This window comes from Podarcis melisellensis, assembly GCF_964234715.1.
Source record: "Podarcis melisellensis genome assembly, chromosome: Z".
NCBI classification, from domain to species: Eukaryota; Metazoa; Chordata; class Lepidosauria; order Squamata; family Lacertidae; genus Podarcis; species Podarcis melisellensis.
Genome location: NC_138547.1, coordinates 34,190,245 through 34,212,765, shown reverse-complemented (window position 1 = coordinate 34,212,765; position 22,521 = coordinate 34,190,245). Strand labels below are relative to the sequence as shown.

Genomic DNA, 22,521 nt, shown 5'->3' with positions numbered 1-22,521 from the left:
GTTAGCAGAGGGGGTTGCCGAGCAGAGAGAGCAGGGGCAGAGCCCTGTGTCACCTAATATAGTGCATTTTTGTATGTTCTTTTCATTAATACATACATTTATATGCACACTTTACCCTAGTATATCATTTACTTGGCTGGAGAACTGCATTGCAAAATTTGTAGCTATGTAAATTTCATTGGCTGACTATGCTTTGGCTCATTTACTGTTTTGGAAAATGTTAATTAGCCAGGGTCGCCTTTAAATGTGAACTGAATTTTGTCACCACCCCATCAGCATTCTTCCTAGAGCTCCTTTATAAAACAGCTGAATGTGGCAATCTCATGTGTACTTTCAGTGAGCGGATTGTCTGCCCCCCTCCCCAATTAAAAGTTTGATTAACTGTTCAGGGGAGGCTGACAACATCGTATCAAGAAGCTGAGAGTTCTCAATCATTTTTCTATCACTGGGTCATGGGAAAACCTTTTTTTTTTTTTTTGGCCAGTTAGTGGCAATATTTCACTTAGGTTCTATAAAACCAGACAGAATAAAGTTGGGCTGAATTTAAGCCTCTCGTGTTGTCTGGTCAGATTGACTTCCCAGGGTAACATGCATCACAAATGTAATCTGTGAAATCTGTAAGCGATAGATGCAATCTGTGAGGGACACCAGCTGAAGGGCAGCTGTTTCATATCCTGTAAAGTATATTTTCTCTGTCTCGCTCTCTGTCTCCAAAACACTTTAACAGCCACCCAGAATTTTAATGCTGATCGCAAGTATCCAGTTTGTCACTTTTCTCCTGTACACAGGACACGGTCCAAGTTAATAATACCCTCGGCAAAGACTCATAGCTGCAATACAGAGAGGTGTGCATGTACCCACATTTTAGGGGGTTAATTTCTCACTTTTCAGCAGAACATATGCAGCAACCATTCCCAGAGGTCCCCCCCTTATTGCACTAAATACCCCCCTCATATATATTTTTTAACTCAGTGCCTTCTGTAAAGTTTATGTCCTCTATGGGTTGCCATCTATCCTCTTTTTCCAGGACGCATCCTCTTTTTCATTGGTTTGTAAAATGAGAGTCGTCATAGCAATCCATAGCTAAAAGCAGAAGTCGGCAAATGTGTCCTCTTTTTTGCTCTTTGAAATATGGCAACCCTTGAAAGGGAAAAAATAACATTTGCTCACTCAGAATACTTGTTGAAGAGTAACAGGTAACAGCAGCGTTGTTCAGGCAGGCTTAAAATGGTAATCCAGTTACAAAGACATACTTTGGTCTAGTTTAAAATGGAGTCAGAGCTGTGGCTTAGACTTAGCGTATGTTCTACATGAGGTGAAAGAGCAAAGAGGAAGTGCCCAGACATGTGAGCTTTTATATGGCTACACTCTCCCCCATCAGGGCACAATGGGAGTGTCTCTCAGAGTTCTCTCTAGCAATATTACAGGGAAGCTATATGAGATTTAGCTCCTATCATGTGCCTACCTAGAAAAAAGAATAGTAGTAGTAGTAGTAATAATAATAATAATAATAATTAATAATATTTATTTATCGACCGCCCATCTGGTTTGGTTGCCCCAGCCACTCCGGGCAGCTTCCAACACACATAAAAACACAATAAAACACCAAACATTAATAGTAACAATCTGATCCAATATAAAAAGGTCACAATAACTTTAAAATAAACTTATATCAAATAAAGCAATATTCAATAATCTATTAAAATCTATTGGTAAACAGTAAAGTTAAACACCAGCAAATAATAATTAAACAGTTTACACTTATCAATTACAATAAAGAATGACTAATCTAAAATCAAGAAAAATAACAGCAAATCGCAATACATAAAATTCCACAAAACATACAAAACCATGTAAAAGGATCAAATCGAGAAACAAGGACACACAACTTATAAAATATCCTTGCATTGTTGGTTTGACTGCATTGACTGAAGGTACATGAAGAAGGGCCTCAGATGATCACAGGGTCCAGGTTGGTTCATATGGGGCAGAGGCAGTCCTTGAGGTACTACAGTCAAGACTAGAGGGAAGTTGCTGCCTCAGGAAGCAGGTTTGTGGAGGCATGAAGTAGCAGAGGTTCACTTCCTTCCCCAGCCATCCTTCCTAAGTCATTCACCTGTGTTGGAAGGCAGAGCTATGTAGGCTGTTCAGCTTGCCAAACACCACCTAAGCTAGGCAGCTGCTTAGGCATTGCCTGATAACCAGAGTTAAAGTAAGATTCAACTGCCAGTCCAATAAGCTTCAGCATTATGGAAAGGGGAAGAGAAAACGCCATCTTGCCTTTTGCCTCAAGCTCCAAAATTCCTTGGCTCAGCCCTAGTTCTAGGGGGACTCAGTCAAAGGTTCTATTTTTTAAATGGTCCAGGCACTTCCCAATCTCCCAGCACCAAAATGCCCCAGCTGGAGAAAGGAAGGGTTAACACCCCCCCCCCGTGATATAGTTCCATTGAAAGTTGCACCCACCTCTTGTGCCTACTAAAAGCATCTCTTGATATAGTTGCTGTGGCGATGTGGTCTAAACCACGGAGCCTTTTGGGCTTGCCGATTGGAAGGTTAGCAGTTAGAATATGTATGACGGGGTCAGCTCCTGTTCCTCTGTCCCTACTTCTGCGAACCCAGCAGTTTAAAAGCACACCAGTGCAAGTAGATAAATAGATACTGCTGTGGCAGGAAGGTAAACAATGTTTTGGTGCACTCTTGCTTCTGTCATGTTGTCCTTTTCTGCCAAAAGTGGTCTAGTCATGCTGGCCACATGACCTGGAAAGCTGTCTGTGGACAAACACCATCTCTCTCAGCCTGAAAAATGAGATGAGTGCCACACCCCAGAGTCGCCTTTAACTGGATTTAACTGTCCAGGGGTCCTTCACCTTTACCTAATCACACTATGAAAGTAACATCTATTTTAGCACTGAGGACACATAGAGTTTTCTAAACTCCTCAGTTGGAAATATTTTGTTGATAAACAGATATGCATTTCTAAAATCCCCTTTAGTGCAGAGATCAGAATGAAATTACAGTGGTACCTCGGGTTAAGAACTTAATTTGTTCTGGAGGTCTGTTCTTAACCTGAAACTGTTCTTAACCTGAAGCACCACTTTAGCTAATGAGGCCTCCTGCTACCGCTGCGCCGCTGCTGCACAATTTCTGTTCTCATCCTGAAGCAAAGTTCTTAACCCGAGGTAATATTTCTGGGTTAGCAGAGTCTGTAACCTGAAGCGTATGTAACCCGAGGTACCACTGTATATCCAGGATGAAGTCTATCCAATTAGCACCATGTGCCTGAATGTGTGATGTGCGGGTTCTGATATAAGGAGCCAGAGAACTCAGATCAGGAGCCCTGTAAGGCAGGGACAATTTTCCCATTCCCTGTGCTAGTGGGAGCCTCCCACCAGAAGTGGGAAGATTCACCACCCCTATACTTTATCTTTTTTCTCTATATACCTATTGCTTTAGGATTAAATAAATAAATATCTGTGTTGAGTCAGAATGAAAAAGAATAACTGGGAAATAATGTCTCCATTCTGAGCTCTCCCAAACAATGTATTTAGGTTGTGAAGCAGTATTTAATGTCTCTTCTAGGCTAAAATTAATTACAGAAAAGGAAATAATAATTCAAGTTCCAGAATTGGCTTTTTAGTATAACCAGTTTTTTGTGGAGTTGGGGTTTTTATTTTTTTGCTTGTTTCTCTCCCTCCCCTGTTCTTCTCAAAAGGAGTGTTTAAATACTCATTACAAGCATTGTGGGTCAAATGCATCCATGATTAATTTTGTCCATTTTGCTCCTTCCCTCTTTCTTTTTGTACTAAGTAGTGCTGTAATTGGCTCAATAATTTTTTTAATGCCTGGCATCTCTGTGTAATTTCTTTCCTTCTTTTGCAAAGAAATGGCTTTCCCCACCCACATCCGACCTCCAATACAAACCAATCCACTCCTGGGCCTTCTAAGGGGTTAAGAGTGCGATCAGGGAGCATAAGGAAGACGAGCTGCCTTCATACAACAGGCAGTGCTCTTATTTCAGATATTATTTTGGCCCTTATTTTGTGTTGGAGAAAAAATCTGCTGTAAACATTCCCTTGTATCTGTATTTTCACACCACTTTCTTCCTCTCATTGCTGTTTCTACAGCTAACATCACAGACAGTGAATGCTATAAACATCACAGCTCCTTTTCAGATTTTTTTTTCTTTTGACAGCCAGATAGAAGCATTCAGGTAAACTTGCCATTTCTTCTATTTCTTCTGTGTCATTACTGCTCATACTAGACTCACTACTGCTTTATTGAGCAACAATTGTGTGTTAGCAACCAGGTGTTACTCTATGCAGTCTCCACTCATAAGTAGTTCGGAAGACTGTGTCAAAAGATATTGTAGCCATATATCCTTGGCTGGTGTGATGTCATATATCCTGGATTCTCACTGATGGATCTCATGAGGCTTTAAATATGAGCTCTGTTTATCACCTTTCTATCTGTTTCTGATGTCTAGGCTGTGAGTGCCATTCCTTATGTAGCCAGAATGGCATCACCCATAAACAAGAGGGAGGTATCAGCCATCTTAGGGCAACCTCAAGATTTTCAAAAGTACAAAAATCTTTAGCGGGGTGGGGCGGGGGACTTAATGGGGGAATATCAAGAACAGCCCAATGAAGACAGAGTGTCCTACATGCCGTGGAATGCTGACTTGCTGTAGAGAGATAATCCATTTAGCATCCAGTGAAGTTCACAAACATAAGGGCACCAGCCCTCTCCAATTCCCCCCCTCCAACTAGAGTTCCTTTTTACCTGTTGTTGCTAACAGTCATTCAGAGAGCTATCATCCAAGTTGTCCAGTTCTTTGATTGGTTTTCCTAGTACTTTGGTTGACTGCAGAGGCGTAGCATGGAGAGGCAGTAGGGGACATCACCCCAGGCAGAAATTCTGAAGGGCACAACTGGACCGCAGTGGTCCCAAAGGTGCTGTGAGGTTGGGAGGGAGGTGGCTCCCTTTTCTGGCAGCAACATGCAGCACATGCATCTCTTGGGGGCCCTTCCCTGCCTATACATCCCCCTCTCTCTGCCTGCCCCCTTTGGTGTCTCAGGATGGCGAGCCACATGCTTCTTGCACCATGGCTGGCCCTGCCACCATACACATTGGCCCACTGCTGCACTGGTTGGCCCCTTGGCTGCTTCTGCCCTGGGGTTGCTCCTGATTCACCTGCCAAGGCCCCCGTATGGGAGCAGGCAGCTGCACACGCAGCAGGGTGTCTCCTGCCAGAGTGCCTGGTGTGGACAAAGAGGCAGCTGCACAGAGAAGAATGGCACATTCTTTGATCTATAGGGTGCTATACATGGTCCTCAGAACATTTCCAATGCAGATATATACATGGTGTTATCTAAATCTGGGATCGGGCACCTGTGGCCCTCCAGATGTTGTGAGACTGCAAGTACTATAAGTCCCAGCAAGCATAGCCAATGGTCAGGGATAATGGGTGGGTGTCTGTCAGGCATGCTGTAGTCCAGGTGTGGGAGATGGTTGGTAAGGATGGGAGTTGTAGTTCAGCAGCATCTAGAGCGCCAAAGGTTTCCAAAACCGGCTGTAGTTTCATCCCATTTGCAGATCCTGCATTTAGCAGGGGGCTGGACTACATGACCTCCATGATCCCTTCCAGTTCTATGATCAAATATTTCATCCATTTGACCTACTTCCTACACCTGTGTGTATCCTTCAATCCCCTCAAGGTCCATCCCATATCTAGAAAGCAAGGGGCTTATGGTTTTAATGCTACCTGAGTCCATCCTTGGGGAATACATGAGCCTTACTCCACCGACAGAGATCTAAAGGGAAATTTGTTCTCCGTATTCCCACTTTAGAAAAAGGAGTCATCAGTGGGGGATAAAAATCTGACAGTGCAGTCATCTTATCCTCAAAAGACTGGACAATGGCACGAGCCATTTCGCATCTATTAGCAGAGAAAAGAGGAGAAAACGAGATCTAACTTGGCTGCCAAAAGCATTTGCCCTCCTCCTTCCTGTGTACATATCACAAAGACAATTCATCATTTTTCTACGCAGTTTTACAATAAAAAAATCTTCCGCTTTTGCCAGCACCGTCCCTCTATCCCCCACCCCAATGCCCTCCCAGTTCTGTTGGCTGACAACATCTGTAGCAGCAGAGCCAGCATTTGTAAGACTGATATATTCAGTTTTTGAAAGCTGGACCAAAACATGTCCAAAAATATTGAATAGAACGGGTGTTGCACTCATTAATAAGCAACAGATCTTTTAACATTCATGGATAATTCTGTGTTAGGCTTACAAATACATTCAATGCAGATGCCAAACAACATTCTCTTGTAATTAGTGTTACCTGCAGTTGGATTTGAAATATGGAATTGTTATGCTAAGTGGGTACAGTGTTGTGCAGCAACTGCAGTACATAGGCAATAAACAGGGTGGTGTTAGGCGAGATAGGCTCTTGGAGTGAGAGATTTACACTTTATGCTCATGGATTTATCAGTCGGCATGCTTAGCTGAAATTTGTTCAAGGAAATTTGGTGCCAAGACTGGACAATGACATATGCTGTATGAGTTTCTTGCATTAATTTTTGTTCTTCGCTGCTGCTGTTAAAGTGGGTCCTTTCTTACCCTGCAGAAACTTGTTTACTGTGCTTATTCTCCTCTGACAAAGGAAGATGGTAGCAAAATTGATGGGAGTACTTCATTTACTAGAGAGCCACACCACTGAGACTGAACTTATCATGGTGTCTGTCTAATCACCGTCAGTGTTGGGGCTGAAAGACTCAGATTCCCTATCTACAGCTGAGGCCAGTAGATTGCTGAGACGGCACAGGAACTGTCCAGCCAAGCATCCAGAAAGATGCGTCACCGGTGATATCCATTCAGTGTGAAAGGCACTGCTATTCCATCCTAGCTTAGATCTAGAGATTCATGATTTCTCCTCCAGGACAGAATTCAGGCTATGAGTCAAGTGCTGCATCTTTTGGTTTGGGCTTCACTTCAGGCTTTCTGTTACCACTGCTGCTTTAGAAAACCAGGTTTGACTGTGCAGAGTCTGGAGCAAGAGGGCGTCTGTTCAGGACTATGGAGGGCAGAGCATTAAAACGGGCTATATCCTAGGGCCAGTACCTTAAGAGACTCCCCAACAAGCTCCTGGGATCTGTGATGGGATTCTCCTCCATGGCTGCGGGGTACATACTGTAATGCAAGAGGGGCTCTGTACGACTGAGTCTCCTCTTCTGATGATGTTATTTTTTATAATAATAATAATAATAATAATAATAATAATAATAATTTATTATTTGCACCCCGCCAATCTGGCTGGGTTTCCCCAGCCACTCTGAGCGGCTTCCAACAAAGATTTAAAATACATTAAAATGTCACACTTTAAAAACTTGCCTATACAGGGCTGCCTTCAGATGTCTTCTAAATGTCAGGTAGTTGTTTATCTCTTTGACATCTGATAGGAGGGCGTTCCACAGGGCGGGCGCCACTACCGAGAAGGCCCAGTGCCTGGTTCCCTGTAGCTTTGCTTCTTGCAGAGAGGGAATCACCAGAAGGCCGTCGGCGCTGGACCTCAGTGTCCGGGCAGAAAGATTGGGGTGGAGACGCTCCTTCAGCTATACTGGGCCAAGGCCGTTTAGGGCTTTAAAAATCAACACCAACACTTTGAACTGTGCCTGGAAATGTACTGGAAGCCAATGTAGGTCTTTCAGGACCGGTGTTAAATGGTCTCGGCGGCCGCTCCCAGTCACCAGTCTAGCTGCCGCATTCTGGATTAGTTGCAGTTTCCAGGTCACCTTCAAAGGTAGCCCCTCATAGAGCACATTGCTGTAGTCCAAGCGGAAGATAACCAGAGCAGGCACCACTCTGGTGAGACAGTCCACAGGCAGGTAGGGTCCCAGCCTGCACACCAGGTGGAGCTGGGAGACAGCTGCCCTGGACACTGAATTGACCTGCACCTCCATGGACAGCTGTGAGTCCAAAATGACACCCAGGCTGTGAACCTGGTCCTTCAGGGGCACAGTTACCCCATTCAGGACCAGGGAATGCTCCACACCTGCCCACCCCCTGTCCCCCAGTGTGACACAGTATTGCCTTTTAGTAGCCTTGTGCAGAGATCCGGTGAATTTGTGGGCAGGAATTGGGACTGGTTCCTCCGTCACCACTTTGATTGCCATCATGCTGAACTGAATAATGTACCATTGGGGACCCTGTCCTTTGCAGATTTTACAGAGAGAACCTATGTGTATATAATGTGCATATTGACCATGTGGAAATCAGGGACACTAGCCACAATTCTGTCCTCACCCTCCACAGAAACATTCACTGGATGTCTGCATGGCACTACCAAGTACTATTGGTCTGTTTACTTCATGATTTTGGCAGGTCACCAGATTCCATTGGTGTCTGGTATCCATTGGGACTGGTAGGGTGGAAGGCAGGAACCCCAAACAGTAGGTGGAGATAGGGACAGTGCCAAGCAGAAGCAATTATGTCTTGTTTTGCCCTCACTATCCTCCTGCCTATTGAGTTCTCCGGAAGTTCTCAGGAAGAGGAAACTCTCGCAGTTAGTCTTATCTCGACTAGTTGCAAGGTCACCCACTTTGGGAAACACTGGACTATATGGAGATGATGAAATTGATGGCAAAAATAAGAGACCAAAAAATTGAAAGGTTTGTGGAAGAGTGGAGACCCTTTTCGGATTACCTAAGAAAATATTACAGTATAACTAAACCAAATTGCAGGCAGGACTGGAAATGAGAATGATAAAAAAAAAAATGTAATGGAGAATATATGTTACAGAAATAAGTATTCTATTTAAGGCAGTAGATAAAATGATTTGAACAGAAACATCATGGAAGTGAGGATGGGAAGTCAAAATGCTAAGGGACTATAGTATGGAAACTGAACTGAATTTGTTAAATTGTATGAAAATCAATAAAAATCTATGATAGAAAAATCCTACACTGCCAGGACTTTTTCGGCCCTGTCTACAAGGAATCCTTTTAACCAATGATTCCATAGATTAGACAAACCTTATGCATGCAAAGCAGGTTCTCAGTTGCTGAGCTCCGGGCCCTCCCCAGTACTATAGTCTCTCCTTAATGAACCGTGTGAGCACTTCTGCAAAGAAAGCCATGCAAAACTCAGTATGTGGCTCAGAAAATGGCAGGGTTTTCCTTCCCCCTCCCCTTCTGTTTCCCCCAGAATAAAATGAACTGCTTCTGTGGGGAATGACAAACACACTTACAGCATGATTTGGATTGCAATCTACAAGATGAAAGGCCTTGATCTGTAGTAAGTTATGCATAGTGTTTGCTAAGTTATAGCATTTCATAACGGCACCGGTGTGAGTGCAGCCGTGGAAATCCAGTTTTCTCTCTAAATTAAAGAATGCTGCGTGCAATACAAGTAACCACAGCAGAATGTAAATTCTCTTTCCCCACCCCGATACATACCAAGAAAAGGGCCAATGGTTGAGTTATAAGAGATACTTGTGTGTGTGTGTGAATATACACTAACCTGGGAATAAGCCCCATATAACAACAATGGAACTAGATTCTGAGTAAACATACACTGCTAATCCATTTATTTATTAATTCCTAAGCAAATCTGCCAAGAGGGACCAGGGTCAAAAAATAACAATCTAAGGGTGAAACTTGTTGTTTCTGTTGAATGTGCAGGGTAGTGTTTTCTTTTGGTCAGAGCATAATCCATTGATAATTATTGAAAAATAATAATTTAACCACATAAATTAAAATTATGGAACAAAAAAGTTGGAGCACTCTGTTTCAATATTTTAAATTAATTTTGAAATAATATACTTAAGGATTTCTGCACCTAATCCCTCTTCAATAAAGTTTGGAGCAGCCCTGAAAAGAGAAAAGTGTTTAATTTAGGCTGAATATGGGGTGGGGATTCAATCCGCTTCTGAAAAAAAGAGGGAGTTATATCTCTCTCCCTCTCTGGCAAGATTGGCTGTGAAGCCTCATCTTGTAGCATTGGCTTTAAATAGCATCCCCATCTCGTCAAGAGAATTCCTAAGAAAAGCACTGCTGGATCTAACAGCCAAAGGCCAACTAATCAAACATCCTTTGTACACAATGGCCGAGCAGATTCATAAGGATGACCATGCCTACAAACTGCACCTAATTCTGGCAGAAAATGAAAAAAATATAGACTTTCCCTCTGTTTTAAAACAATTGTAAAAGTGATCTGCATGGAAACCTTTGGATGTTATCTGCATGCAATTTTGCTGGCTTAGTCCACTGTGGAAGGGCTCCTCCTCCTGCAAATCTCATCCACTTGAACCCAAAGGGGGAAAGTGGTTAAAGCTATTTTTAGATTCTGCACTGTAGTGAATAGAAAGCGTTGTTCTATACAGAGCGACTTGGAAGTGGGAACCCAGATTGAAGTGGAGAGAGCACAGAATGACTCAGTAATAGATACAAATTATAAGCAAATCTTGAGGTCCATGCACAAACCTTTCATATAGCCATCATGACCAGTACTTCTTGCTATAAATGTTATGATTGTTATATACAGTAATATTGTTGTGATTTTGAATATGGTTGTAAGCTGCTTTGTAGAGAAGTTTTCTCAAAAAGTGGGGCATAATTTCTTAAATATCATGAAAGGGAATTTAAGCAAATGAGTTGTGTAGGTTTTTTTGTGGGGGGGGGGTTGTGCGTGCATGTCATGGAAACAAAGGCAAGAGGAACTGCAGTAAAAGTGACAGATTGGAACGGTGTCTAATCTGGATCAAGTAAAAAACAAAAACAAAACTTTAGCAACATCTACATGAGAGATGGGGAATCTTTGGCCCTCCAGATGTTGGTGGACCCCCATTTCCATCAACCACAGCTAACATGGTCAATAGTCAGGAATAATGGAAGCTGTAGCGACACCTGCAGGATTACATTCTCCGTCCTTAGCCAACAAGAATGTCTCATGACAATCCCATCATCATACAGCCATGTTGGCTAGGGAATAATAATAATAATAATAATAATAATAATAATAATACCCTGCCCATCTGGTTGGGTTTCCCCAGCTACTCTAGGTGGCTTAGAGAATATATAAAACTTCATAAAACATCAAACATTAAAACTTTCTGATACAGGGCTGTCTTCAGAAGTCTTCTAAAAATTGTATAGTTCTTTGTCTCCTTGACATCTGAAAGGAGGGTGTTCCACAGGGAGGGCACTTCTGTTGAGAAGGCCTTCTACCTGGTTCCCTGTAACTTCGCTTCTCACAATGAGGGAAGCAGCAGAAGACCCTCAGAGGAGGACCTCAGTGTCCAGGCAAACGATGGGGGTAGGGATGCTCCTTCAGGGCTGAGGCCATTTAGGGCTTTAAAGGTCAGCACCAACACTTTGAACTGTGCCTGGAAATGTACTGGGTCCCAATGTAGGTCTTTCAGGACCGGTGTTATATGGTCTCGGCAGCCGCTCCCAGTCACCAGTCCAGCTGCCGCATTCTGGATTAGTTGCAGTTTCCGGGTCACCTTCAAAGGTAGCCTCACATTGAGCACATTGCAGTAGTCCAGGCGGGAGATAACCAGAGCATACACCACACTGGCGAGACAGTCCGTGGGCAGGTAGGGTCTCAGTCTGCATACCAGGTAGAGCTGGTAGACAGCTGCCCTGGACACTGAATTGACCTGTGCCTCCATGGACAGCTGTGAGTCCAAAATGACTCCCAGGCTGCGCACCTGGTCCTTCAGGGGCACAGTTACCCCATTCAGGATCAGGGAGTCCCCCACACCCGCCCGCCCCCTGTCCTCCCCAAAACAGTACTTCTGTCTTGTCAGGATTCTACCTCAATCTGTTAGCCACCATCCATCCTCCAATTGCCTCCAGACACTCACACAGGACCTTCATCACTTTCACTAGTTCTGATTTAAGAGAGGTAGAGCTGGGTATCATCTGCATATTGATGGACACCCAGCCCAAACCCCCTGATGATCTCTCCCCGTGGCTTCATATAGATATTAAAAGGCATCGGGGAGAGGATGGAACCCTGAGGCACCCCGCAAGTGAGAGCCCAGGGGTCTGAACACTCATCCCCCAACACCACTTTTTATGGGAAGTGTAGTCCAAAGCATCTGGTTGGCAAAGGCTGTTCTATCCTGCAAGATGGAGTGGGAAACCTTTTTCAATCCAACAGCCCCATAACTTCACAGGCAAACTTCTGGATGTCTCATGCCAGCACTGCGTGGAGCCAGAGGCAAAAGTAAGTCAAGCAACAGATGTGACTCTTACCTTTGTACAGTAGACTACATTCCAGCCACACAAAAGCCAGAGGCACCTATATATCTGCATAATCTCAATTCAGGCAAGCCTTTAAGCATGTGTTTTGCACATTCTACTTCTCTCTCGTTTCATGTTCCTTCCCTACAAAGGGAGAAAGATAGTGTTATGAGTTTGTGGGTGTCAGACCACTGTGAATTCCTGGACCAATAAGTGTTCTGGAGAATTTGGGTGGCGTGCAACAATATTATCTCTTCCCCAAACACCAAAATAAAGCACATTACAAGACACATTACAACATCCTTCTTGTTCCCTGTATCAGCAAGCAGCTCATCACTCCAAACTACCTTTTGTGCAGCAGAAAACCCAAATTGCTGTTTGTTCTGATTTAGCATTAAAGAGAGAGTTTGGTGCGGAAAGCACGGTGTGTGTGTGTGTGTGTGTGTGTGTGTGTTCAGACACAGAGCTTTAAAAGCATAAAGTAAAAAGCATAGAGTAAATGTTAAGTGTGGATGGAACCTTAGACCTGCTAAGGCCCTCAGCACAAGCTGTTAGCTCTGCCAGAAGAGGACAACAAAGCACAATGTGGACTTGCACTCCCCCCCCCCATCAGCCCAGTCTTACTAACACTCTCAGTTCTTTTTCTTCCTTCATTTAAAACATGGCCTGCTAGATGTTTAAATGTTATCATGTTGTTCCTCTAGGCTAAATATATGTAACTCCTTTAATCTCAGTGGTAAATTCCTAGTTAAATGTTTTAAATAGATGCATTTAAATAAACAACTTGACACAAGTAACATTCATTTAGCATGTCAGGTCTCTGCTATTTCTAAAGACTTCTTCTAAAGACTAAAGACTTTTTCCTCTTTTGAGTTTCATCATTTTGCCTTGTTTAAATGGCCTCTTTCTTAGAAATTGGATCTATTAATCTATGGTGTAATGTGAGGGTTACAATAATTATAGAGAGTGTCAATAGGGGATCTGTACAGGTGGAAATTCTATGGCCCAATATATTTGGTGAGGAAGTTGGGCAGAATTGTCATAGCGTAGATAAGCTCAGCTGCTCTGCAGTGTGAGCCTAAAGTCTGTACTGAAGATCTCTCAGGTGAGAGGTTATAAGATTCATAAGACTCATTTATAAGAAGGTCCTTCAGTGCTGGTGGAAATGAAGATATGCCACTGCCATAACAGATACACCACCAGAACACTCTAGATCCACTGGCACAGTGCCCTACCAGGGGAGAAATTCCACCAGTGAGGCTACAGCAACATAATGGCAGAAGTAGGATGGAGTCATGGATGGAATGCTGTCTGTGTGGGTCTGTAGCTGCCCTCCTTGCCTGTTTTTTGGTGGCTTATAAAAAGAGTATTTCCCTTCCTAGCTGGATCTTGAGTCCTTTGCTCAGACGGACTATGTATGCTCTCTGCAGGTGTTGTTCCTAGGGAGCTTTGTGGGTGCAATGTTTTTTTTGGGCTCCCCTTCCTCCTCCGTGTGTGTACTGGTCTCCTAAAACAGTTTTTGAGAGCAGCACGAGAGAATTCAAACTTGTTTCAAGGGTTGGTCTCTTAGGGGGAAGAGTGCCCTGCCCCACTGCTCTCAGCTTGTGTGCCCCCTGTCTTACTTCCTTTTTAGAGCTCCAGTGGGCGGAACTGTATGCCAGCTCCCTACTCCTTATTCTCAGTGCTGCCTCTGCAGGGTAGAAGGCATGGACAAAATAGTTGTTTCTTCCTATCATTGGATCTGGTTCCACCTACTGTTGAGTTCCCTGCTTTCCTCACTAACAGTCCCAGTGAGCACCACCCACCCCTGTACTGTGGCATTGTTGTGAACATTGTGATGCAAGGGTGTGTCTCCATCATGACTTCACTGGCTCCCTCTGTGTATCGGTGGCATGTGGGCATCACTGCTGACCCAGCCCCTAATTGAGGGAGGAGGCGTGTCTGTCATTTTAACATCTTTTTTTATCTGCTTCTGTGCTTTCTCCCTCCCTTTTGGAGCCGAGCACACATTGGATAGGGCATGATGTGGCTGTGTGTCTACTCCTGCATAACTAGAGTAGTTTATGATTGCTCTGCCCTTCTTTTTGCATGAACCTTTATTTTGGTGTTTGGGGAAGAGATAATATTGTTGCACGCCACCCAAATTCTCCAAGCTGTGCAAGATTCCAGGGGTTCCAGGTGGTTACCCAGGATTTGTGCTAATTAGATCTAACATTTGCTAGGCCCAGGGATTGTAGGTGTCTGGCACCCCATTTAACATCCCAATAAGAACACTTATTGGTCCAGGAATTCACAGTGGTCTGACACCCACAAACTCATAACACTATCTTTCTCCCTTTGTAGGGGAGGAACATGAAACAAGAGAGAAGTAGAATGTGCAAAACACATGCTTAAAGGCATGTTGTTAAAAGTGGCTCTCCCCAGGGCGGTTTGTTGCTTTCATTATACATCCTCTTCAATTAGGCCTTGGGCTGATTAACCGTCTATGTCCTTTTAAATGTGGGTATTTTTCTGCGAGGGGGGAATTATTGTTTTGTTTGTATTCTTATTATGTTCTTTGTGGTTTTATTCTGTATTTAATGCTGTGAACTCCCCTGAGATCTTCATATGAAGGGAAGCATATCAATCAATCAATCAATCAATCAATCAGATATATAGTAATTAGGGTTCGAGAGTTGTCAGCCCAGAAGCTTACTTGAAGAGCTGTGTGGCAATGAGGCTATCTAACATTCTGACGTCAATGTCCATAGTTAGGGATGGGGGAAGAAATTCTGTTTCCCCTTCCTGAAACAATAGGCGAATGAAAATGCAGATGTGCTTGAAAAGCTGCACTTTTCTGAATTCTGAGATGCTCTTCTCCAGTCAAATAAATGGCATGCAAGAATGCATTATTAGGTAAGATTGCTTTAAAAAATATGCACACTAGCCAAACTTGCATACAAAGATGTGTATATTAGGAGGAATGTTTACTAAAATACTGGTGAATATTCAAAAGGACTGTTTATTTTGGGGGGGCAGGTCAAAGTTGTTGAGCTTTTTTTAGAGGGGCACCTCAAACTTGTTGAGCTTTACACAGACTAGTAACCCTTTGATACTATGAATGCAGTCATAGGCCAGTGATCTTCCCCTGCCCTTCAGATGTATATTTAATAGTTTTGGCTAAACAAATAAATAATAATATCTGTAGTAGTGTGCATTTGCTGGAAAACCTGTAATTGTAAACTGCAATGACTGCAAGGAAAGAAACAGAATATGGCAGTTAATGTATCCTAATATATATCAAGCACAAGGTTGTGCTGTTGTGCAGATGTTCCTTCCTGTTGCTGAAGAATAGTGTTAATCCAGCCACAGATTCATTTATGTACATTCTAACTGCTCTGGTGAAGCTGTCAGCTATAGAATATTGACTAACAGTGTGGTTTGGGTAAGGGAAATGAAAAGCCATTTTGGCTGGCAAAATCAAATCTGTGGAGATAGGAAAGGCTGTGCAGTGGAAATGAAGAGAGGACAGTAACAGTTGTGCTGAACAGGGAAGATGAAGGCTAGTGGGAAGAGATCTGAGGGACTAGAAAGAGATCTGAAGGCTAGAAAAGTCAGGATCTGAGGGACAGATGGGTGGAGCAGGCACTGACGAACGAAAGAGAGATGAAATTGAAACCTGGAGGAAAGATGCTCACATAGGGCCTATTATAGGGATGGGGAACCTGTGGTCCTTCAGATGTTGTTGGGCTGTAGCTGCTGTCAGCCCCAGTCAGCAGGCCAATGGTCATGATGGGAGTTGCATCAACATGTGGAAGGTCATAGGTTCCTCATCTCTGGTCTAACAGAATAATATTTTACACTGGAGAACCAAAGAATCAGGAACATCCAAGAGGTTGTGCTGAATGAATTTCATCTGAGGTTGTGTACCTCTTTTTCCTACCTTGGTTTACAAATGATGCTTATTCTTTGAATTATTTTTTTAAAAAACACACATCTAGGATATAATCACAGACAAATAGTGTCAGGGAGTGTTAGACGAAGCTGATGGGATTGCATCTGAGTTCTGGGAAAGGTTGAGGACAGGAAGGTTAACATCTTTCATAAATGTTGAATGATATCTCTGATCCAAAGGACATTTGAAGAGTGAAAACAGCAGAGCTTTATATTGGTGGAGGAGAGAATTAGCTTGAGGCACTGGAAGGACAACAGAGAATGGATTTTCAATCTGTCGTAGAAGGAGACTTATTAAAGAGTAATCTGCAGAATACAGAATGAGATTTATTTCTGTTGATATGGAAACCATTTATGGATTATGTTCATGAAGGGGAAAATATATATAATATATAGCAGAAATGATATATGGGCATTGAGTACCCGGGCTTGCCATTTTTCCTTGCAAAAGGAACCATAACCTTCAAGATGTTTTCCCATTTGTTTACTGGAACACTTTTGTAGCCACTCTATATGAGAATTTGGGTTTTGTTGTGCAATAGGATCTTTGAAATGGACTTTGGTGGGCTTGCCCTGATTGTGGAAATAGGCTAAAGTGAGCATGAGATGCAAAAGCTATGATATGTTACTAATGGCTGTTAACTATATTTACAGGGATGGTTATTGGGAATTGGGAATGCATCTTGAGTGCATCCTACCTGTTTGCCCTTGATGTTCCTTATCAGATATGGTTTTCTGACAGTTGAGGAGCTCTGCCTTTTCAAACAAGCTGTGCATTGGAGTTTGGTGGAGATGAAATTTGTCCAGCGTGGAGGGGTTGGGGTGGGCAGAAGTGGGTGAGAGAGTGGGTGAAAGATGGAGGGAGGGAGGGAGTGAGAACATACATCAGCATACAGGCAGGAATCAAGTCACAAGTGCAATACACTCTAGCAATACAATAAGGCTCAGTGGGTCCATAAGGCAAGACAGGACCAAAACAATGTGGGGCATCTTTGCTAGTCTCAGGTACTTCATCCTCCCCATCTGGATTTGGATCTGAAAGCCCCAGGGAATGTGTCAGTGTGTTTGAGAGTAAGTTGTAAGCAAGCATAACATCATTGCTGGCTGCAAGCATGTCTGTTGAGGCAGCAGCCTTAGATTCTAATTTGCCAGATTTGTGGAGCTTGAGCCAACATAAGATAGCCTTAACCAATGTTGAGAATGCTTTGATTGATGGAATTGGTGCTACTACAGGTGATGGTGCATAATACCCATTCCACATTTGATCATTTAGTGTGGCGGCACCTGCACATTGGAACTCCCTGCCTATTGAGATCAAGCAGCTGGCTTCACTCTGCTCTTGTCAGCTAGAGACATTCTTGTATAGACAAGCCTATCCAGATGCTTATGACATTTTGAAATAAATAAATGTGTGCTTTCTTTGACAAGCCTGAAAACAGTTGAGCAATAGTTTTCATTAAAATGTTCTGATGACTTCTTCTTTTTTTATCAGATTGGGTTAAATTTGGCATGTCCATAAATATCATCAGGTAGAATATGTATACAAAATTCCAGGTTATTAGCTCAACAGGTGACATTTTTTATACGCTGTCAGGGTTTCAGGGAGAGAAGAGCAGATGGGGGAGGAGACAGAGAGCGAGGGGGAAGAATCCCAGAGAGATGAGGAGGAGGATGACGATGACCAAAGAGGGTACTTCAGCGATCTAACGGTACAGACGTAGAGTCACAAAGATGGAATGTAAACGCAACCATGATCTTCAATAAAGACTTTCTGTAAATAAACCGGATTGGAATTGGGTCTCTTGTGAGCTGGGACCAGACGGGTGGCTCTGACAGTAAGTACCCTCCACAGAACGCAAAAAAATTTTTTTTGCAAAGCTCACCAACGGGAGCAGCCATGAGCGCAGAGGAACAGCTGCTTACGCTGAGGAATCAGGTTACTGAACTCACAGCTGCAGTCATTGCATCGCAGAAGAAGAATGACGAACTGGACAAGACTTGCCAGGACCTGCGAACAAGGTGGGAGCAGGCAAGCAGGGCAGGGGTTCCGGGGTCCAGATCGGAGGGCGTTGCACTTGGACGGCGGGGGGGCGCCCTAGTTACGCACTTTAATGGCAACCTAGAAGACTACCCTAACTTCAGGGCAGATGTCGTGTATGCACTGCATTTGCTCCGTCATGATTTTAAAGATGAGGAGGAGAGAGTGGGGTTCATAATTTCACATCTGCATGGGGAGGCCAGGACTTGGCTGCGCAATTTGTGGCGCGAAGATGGCCCTGCCCGCCGCGATTCTGATGAGTTTATTAAAGCGATGGATGCTTGTTTCCAGTCCTCTGTGGATGTGGATATTGCTCGCAAGCAGATGCACGGACTGCGGCAAGGCAAAGCCACTGTACGTCAATATCATTCTAAATTCTTTGCATTACTGACTGCATTGGGCTGGGAGAAGGATAGTAAACCCGCCAGAGATCTTTTCTGGGAAGGTCTTAGCCCCCCCGTCAAGGATGAGATCGCCAGGGGAGATAGACCCCAGACCCTAGAAGACCTAGTGCAACGGGCTTTGGCTATTGGAATACGACATGAGGGGCGTCCGTGGCACGAGGGGGAGGGACCCCAGGCGCGTGCACCAGCGAGAACCCCCCCTTTTGTCCCCAGGGACTTCAGCCGGACGCACCCTTCGCCCTTGGGGAGGCAAGGAGAAGAGCCGATGGAAATTGGTGGTGCTAGGGCTCAGACACCATCCAGAGCCCCTGTTTCCGGTGCAGTGAAGGCGAAGCCTCCTAGAGGAACCAGGAAATGTTACATCTGTGACAGTGCACAGCATATGGCCAAGGAGTGCCCCCAGAGGCTCCAAAAGCACACTGCAGCTCTAGCAACAGTGGCAGCGGAAGTGGTGCACAGAGAGCAGCCTCAGGGAAACGACAGTGCCTGGCTGGAAGCGGAGCTACTGGGGCTCAGCCAGGCGGATCTGTAGAACAGTCCCCAGCATCCTTGCAACGCACAGACCCTTTACCACCCAAGCCAGCAGTGCAACTCACTGCAACCCTTCAGCTGCCAAATGGACAATCCCTGGAGGTTCCCATCACGATCGATTCGGGAAGCAACGCGGATTTTGTGGGAATACAATTTGTCAAGCAGCATAGCATGGCACTCCTGCCTGCAACGACGCCTCTGAATGTGGTCACAGTGGACGGCAGAAAATTGCTGGGAGGGCAAGTTGTGCAGCAGACGCCTCCCATGGTGATGCAAATTGGAAATCATCGAGAAGTCATTAGCTTCAATGTCACCCACCTGTCAGACACGCCCATTGTGTTGGGCATGAGTTGGCTGGAGAGGCATAGTCCCGCTGTAGCGTGGTACCAGCGGCAAATCACCTTCTGCTCATCGTATTGTGCTCAGCATTGCATCCAAACCAATCAGGAGGAGGGGGCCGAGCAGCAGCTGCAACTGGGCATGGTGCAGGCAGTGCCTCACAAGTACAAAGGATTCTTGGAGGTTTTCTGCGAGAAAGAAGCTGACCAGTTGCCGCCTCACAGGCCTTACGACTGTGCGATCGACCTGGTGCCGGGGGCGCAGCTGCCAACTGCAAAGCTGTATTCCATGTCTGAGGACGAGATGCAGGAGCTCAGGGACTTCATAGAGCATAATCTGCAGCGTGGGTTCATCCGGGAATCCAAAGCAGTGGGAGGCAGTCCTGTTTTCTTTGTGAAGAAGAAGGACACGCCCCAAAAAAGACTGGTTGTGGACTACCGGTTCATCAACAGGCTGACTAAGCCCAAGGCCTTCCCCATGCCCAGGATTGATGACCTCCTAGCGACCGTTAGGAAGGGTAAGATCTTCACCAAGTTGGATTTGCGTGGAGCGTACAATCTCATCCGCATCCGGAAGGGCGATGAGTGGAAGACTGCCATGTTCACACCTCTAGGCACGTATGAATACAGAGTTATGCCGTTCGGTCTCCAAAATGGCAGCCACGTTTTCCAAGCATTTATGCATCACGTGTTGGCGGGACTCCTCTACAAGAAGTGTGTATGTTTTCTCGACGACATCCTGATCTTCTCGGAATCGCCGGAAGCTCACGAGAAGGATGTAAAGGAAGTCCTACAGAGGTTGAAGGAGCACAGGCTGTACGCCAAGTTGGAAAAATGCCAGTTTGATGTGACGGAGGTGGACTTCCTTGGCTACAAGCTGTCCGACGAAGGGCTGGCTATGGACAGAGTCAAGGTCCAAGCGGTGTTGGACTGGAAAAGCCCACGCAATCGGAAGGAGGTCCAGAGATTCATCGGATTTGCCAATTTTTATCGCAAATTCATCAGAGGTTTTGCAAAGGAGACGGCAGCAATCACGGACACCCTCAGTTCCAAGAAGAAGAAGTTCGCTTGGACGGAACAGGCAGAGCGCTCCTTTCGGAAGCTTAAAAGCCTCTTCGCCTCAGAGGAGCAGCTACTACACGTGAATCCCGGCAGGCCCATGAGGGTGGAAACCGACGCGTCAGACAGAGCGGTGGGAGCCGTCCTTCTGCAGGAGGATCCGCAAGGCAATTGGAGGCCGGGCGCCTTCTACTCCCGGAAGCTCAGCAAGACGGAGCGGAACTACACCATATGGGACAGGGAGCTGTTGGCCATTCATGCAGCTTTCAAAGCGTGGCGGCACTTCCTCATAGGAGCCAAGCACACAGTGCAGGTCCGCACGGATCACAAGAACTTAGAGTATTGGCGAACGGCAAAGCTGCAGACCCAAAGACACATGCGCTGGGCAGAATTCTTTGCGGATTTCGACTTTAAAATAGAATACATCCCGGGGGACTCAAATGTTATAGCAGACGCACTATCCAGGAAACCGCAATACCTGGAGGAGACGACACCAATTGCAGCGAAGCACATTTTCGCACCGCAGGCGTGGGCGTGCGCTGCCATCACAGTCGACCTGGACGCAGTGCGACGCGCGTTGCAAGCGGATCAATTTGCACAGTCCAAGATGGAGGAGCTACGCAACGGGTCGCAAAGCGGCGATGAGTTCCAGTTGAGGGACGGACTCTTAACTCGCAAGGGTGCCCTTTATGTGCCTAACGACGAACTGCGCGCAAAGGTTCTGCAGCAATTGCACGACGCTCCCAGTGCGGGCCACTTCGGCAAGGAGAAGACACTAGAATTAGTGGCCAGGGACTTTTGGTGGCCCCAGATGCGGGGAGAGGTGGCGGATTACGTCGCCAGGTGTGACACCTGTCAGAGGTCCAAACCAGTACACCAGAAGCCGGCGGGATTGTTGGAACCGCTGGAAACGCCACAGCAGCCGTGGGAGAGGGTAGCACTGGACTTTGTTACTGACCTACCCAGCTCCAGGGGCAAGACGGCGGTACTGGTGGTTGTGGACTTGTTCACCAAGATGGCGCACTTCATTCCTTGTGCCAAGGTGGCGACGGCAGAACAGACCGCCAAACTCTTCATCGACCACGTGTTCAGAGTGCATGGACTACCGCAGTCCGTCCTGTCCGATAGGGGGCGCCAATTTGTTTCCAACTTCTGGCAGAAGCTTCTGGGTATCCTGCATGTCAAGATCAACCTAGCGTCGGCGAGACATCCACAGACCAACGGCCAAGCAGAGAGGGTCAACGCGATCATGCAGCAGTACCTGAGGTGTTACGCCAATCAGCGACCCGCAGCGTGGGTGGACTACCTGCCGATGGCTGAGTTTGCCTACAACAACACGAAGCACGCATCGACCGGGGTGACACCGTTCTTCGCGAACAATGGCCGTCATCCCAGAACCTTTCCGAGACTTATGGCACCGGGAGGGGAGGTGCCTCAAGAGGCCGACCAGTTCGCAGCAGAGTTGCAAGAGGTGCACGAGGAGCTGCGGAGACATTTGGAGCTGGCCAAACAGGTCTATAAGGTGCAGGCGGACAAGCACAGAAGGGAGGGAGAGGACATCCAGGTGGGGGATTGGGTATGGTTAGCGGCCCAAGCGATGCCAGCCAGATCGTTAGCCAAGAAGAAGCTAGAACACAGGCAGCTAGGACCCTACCAGGTTGAGGCTAGGATCAATCCTGTAGCATTTCGCCTGGCCCTTCCAGGAGGCTCCAGAGTGCACCCGGTCTTTCATAGGTCGGTGCTCACTCCCTACAAAGCCCCACACAGGTTTCAAGAGTCAGGAACAGTACCAGACCCGCGCAAAGAGTCGCCCGAGAGGGGGGGGTCGCCTAGGGCCGAACCACTCAACGAGGTCACAGAGATACTGGACTCGAGATGGGGGGAAGAGGGAGTTGAATACTTTCTCGCCAGAGAGGGCACCCCAGCCACTGCCAATAGTTGGGTGCCAGGCTACGCGTTAGACGAACCCCT

At 45.6% G+C, this 22,521-nt stretch overlaps 2 long non-coding RNA genes across 2 annotated transcripts in view; one reads left to right on the top strand and one right to left on the bottom strand.

Moving 5' to 3' along the window:
* LOC309362186 overlaps positions 1-22,521 on the top strand; it is a 61,771-nt gene that overhangs the window by 27,492 nt on the left and 11,758 nt on the right. The gene's annotated exons all lie outside the window — the stretch shown is intronic.
* Positions 980-14,010, bottom strand: LOC309362192. Its single transcript, XR_014164860.1, has 4 exons — positions 13,870-14,010; positions 9,032-9,119; positions 5,762-5,935; positions 980-1,140 (listed from the first exon to the last, which is right to left on the bottom strand). It is a non-coding gene; the product is annotated as an uncharacterized lncRNA (long non-coding RNA).